The following is a 3,737-nucleotide window of genomic DNA, read 5'->3' as shown; positions in this document are numbered from 1 at the left end:
AATAATCAACACTGCAATACATGTTCCATCTCTGTGACTGGAACCATCAAAATATAATTTCCAAGGCTCAAGCTCCATATAGTTTTGGGAGTTTTTGACTATAAAGTGGTCGAGTATAAAGTATGCAACCACCCGCCCCTTCATAGCCTTTAAAGGCATATAAGTTAGGGAGTATTCAGCTAAGGCAAGTGCCTATTTTCCAATTCGACTGTGCAGAATCGGCTTAGATAGCATGTGTTTAAGAATATCAAAATGAGATGAAACATACAAATTAACAGGTTTTATATAATGCTTCAACTTTGTACAAGAGAAATACAGGCATAGACACAAGTTTTTGATCATGCTATATCTAGTTTCTGCATCATTTAGGACTCGACTAAGGTAGTAAATTTCCCTTTCAACACCATTTTCATCCTCTTGAGCAAGCGTGCTCCCTAAAGTTACATCAGACACAGAAATGTACAACCTCATATTTTTATTCCTACAAGGAGGCGACAAAATTGGAGGACGAACAATATAGTCTTTGATTTTTTCGAAAGCTTCTCGTTGTGCTTGCCCCCATTCGAAACCTTCATTCTTTAGTCGAAGTAGAGGAGATAAGGCTTAGGTCTTGCCACTTAAATTTGGGAAGAACCTCTTTAAGAAGTTAATATTTCCTAGCAAAGACTGCAGTTCCTTCATTGTTGGTGGCGCTTTCGCTTCCATATTGGCCTTGTTCTTATTTTGGTTGATTTCGATTCCCTTTTTGTGGACCACAAAGCCTAAAAAATCCCCAACCTGTACACAGAATTCACATTTGAGAGGATTCATATTTAGACCATGCTTCTTCATCCTTTCGAATGATTGTTGAAGATGATCTATGTGACGTTTCCCTGAAACAGACTTGACAATTATATCATCAATGTAAATCTGCATGAATGTTTCAATAAAATCATGGAAAATAGAATTCATTTCTCTTTAATAAGTTTCCCCAACATTTTTCAAGCCAAAAGGCATCACCACCCATTCGTAGGTGCTTATGGCTCCAGGGCATCCAAATACCGTTTTTGGCACATCTTCCTCGGCAATGAATATTTGATTATATCTGGAATATTTGTCGAGCATACTAATATACTCATAGCCTACATAGGAATCAACAAGCATTTCTGCCACAGGCATTGGATACTCACCCTTTAGGGTTGCAGCATTCAGGTCTATGAAGTCAATGTAAACCCTCAAAGTCCCATTCTTCTTAATGACAAGAACTAGGTTAGGAATCCATTCAACATACCTTGTTGTGCGGATGAATTTTCACTTGAGGAGCCTTTCGACTTCTTCATTGATCTTCGACAAGATTTCTGGTGAAAATCTCCTTGGAGTTTGTTTGAATGGCTTCCTTCCCGACTTGATGGGCAGCTTTAGCTCGACCAATTCTCTACTCAATCCAGGCATCTCGTCGTAATCCAAGCAAAGCAGTCTTTGTACTCATCGAGTAATTGGATGACTTTGACTTTAAGTTCTGGGCCAAGGTTAGCACTTATATATGTTGGCCTCTTGATTGTTCCTTCCCCCAAGTCGATTTCTTCTAGAGGATCTTGCACTAGTATTTTTATATTAGGTGCCAGCAGGTCTCTTTCGAATCCCAAAGGCTCGTCATCATAGATGACTTTGAGCCTCTGGCCTTGCACTTCGTCATGACTCTTATTAGGTGGCTCTGATTCGAAATCTTTCCCAGGCCCCTCGAGGTGCACTTCAGTCTTATCGGCTTCGACAACCATGTATTTAGCTTCAGCCTCTAAGGTCGCTTCCAATCTGTTTTCGGCTATGTAAGTCGAAATCTTTTCCAGTGTCTTGGACTCAGACATAATCACTATCTCCGTCCCCCAAACTAGTTGGTTGGATGCCTGATGTTCCTCCAAAACCAAGGTTTTCTTCTCCTACGACCTCCCTATCCCACTAAAAACCACGGGTTTGGTGCAAATAAAGGGAACAAAATGCACTATCAGTAGGTGTAAAATCAAATCCCGCAGGAGCACATGGAGCTATGTTTGCCAAGTGCTTATCGAAATGTCGCTTATCCACGTGGTTAACCTCAGCAATATAATAGCTTTGGTCAGCCTCAATTTTCTCCACTATGCCATCATTTCTCCAAATTTAAATTCATTGATGGAGTGAAGATGGGACTGCTCTGACGTCATGGATCCAGTCACGACTCAAGAGTAAATTGTAGTTGGCCTTCGACACTATGACCATGAACATAGTTAGCCTTGTGATAGTGCCAACTATTAGATCCACTTGGATTACTCCCATGATGGTGCCAATCTTTCCCTCAAAGTTCGACAACACCATGTTGTGAGGCTTGGTGTCAGTGACTCTTCCTATTTTCTTCAGTATGAAATGCAACATCAGATTTACTGTCGCTCCACCATTTACTAGAATCTTGTTTATTTCAACATTCTCCATTTTACCCCTAATGAAGAGGGGTTTCAAATGGTTTTTCATGGCTTCATCTGGCCTTTCAAAAAAGGCGTTCTGCTCCTCGACGTAGCCATTGTTCAACACATAATAACATATTGCCCTGTGTATGGCCATTTCTGCTTCAGTGGTATCTTCAGGTTCTTCGACCTCCATCACCTGATCATACTCCCTTGGTAATACCAAAACCATGTTAGAAGTAATATCTAACAAAAGTTTTGAGTCAGTGTCAAAATTGTCTGTCAACATGTCATCCTCTTTCATTGGTTGTTCAGGCTTATCCTCAGATTCCCCTTTTCGAGAAGGAAAAAGTTTCCTTTCAACTGGTTTCCTTTCTTCTTCTTTGTCATGCTTAAGAGGCACATTACTTTTAGACTATGCATTTTACTTCTCACTGGCTTCCCTTTCAGCTTTGCTCCTTCTTTATTGCCTCTGCCATTGAGACATCGACATAGGTTTTTTACCCTTGTAGTTCTCCGAACGATAGGCTAGCTGTTTTGATGCTTGTAACTCCTTACGGTAGGCTATCTAAGAGCCTCTTTCTACTTTGAAATTCTAACATTTCTTATGACCTTGCTTTATTCTCTCCACAAGTTTTACCCACCTTCCTCTTGGGGCATCTGCAGTGGGCTTGAAAGTGGTTGGCTTGTTGGCACGAAGACCTGGCCCTCCTTTCTCTTGCCTTCGCGGGATCCCCTTCATGTCGAAGGTAAAGCGGTTATGGGTATCCTTTCAGTTCCCCCTACTGCTTGCTATTCAAAATCTTTCGATGTTTTATGTCGCCTTTCTGTCAAAGACAGAACTGCACCTGGGGCACAACATTACTTCAGATCTCTTGCGCTGGCAGCGATGGAGAAATTCGAACAGGCTTTCCTCATTCCTGGGATATGCCACCTTGACATGTTCTTCATTTTGCTTGGGGCCTTGCTCATCAGCCTCCATTTCCATTTCTTTGCTCATTTCGACCATGTTGACCTCCAGATTGGCACCATTAGTGATCTCCAATTTTTCCATTTTTACTCTAAGGCCCTCAGTGGCCTCATTTATGTTGGTTTTTTGCATGAAACCTTTAGTGGTTTCGTTCCTTGTGATTCTTTGACTAAAACCCTCAGTGGTTTCCTGGTTGAAACCCTTAATGGCTTCTTGTTTGAAACCCTCTATGGTTTCTATCATCATGGCATTTTTGTCATAGGGCTCAAATACCTCCACCATGTTGACAATGGATGGCTCAGTGTAGTGGGCATCTACCACCTGCAAGGGGTTTGAGTCAATCTTCATTTGTG

This window comes from Lathyrus oleraceus, chromosome 2 (assembly GCF_024323335.1).
Source record: "Lathyrus oleraceus cultivar Zhongwan6 chromosome 2, CAAS_Psat_ZW6_1.0, whole genome shotgun sequence".
In the NCBI taxonomy this organism is placed as follows: Eukaryota; Viridiplantae; Streptophyta; class Magnoliopsida; order Fabales; family Fabaceae; genus Lathyrus; species Lathyrus oleraceus.
Note: the sequence above shows the minus strand (reverse complement) of the source record.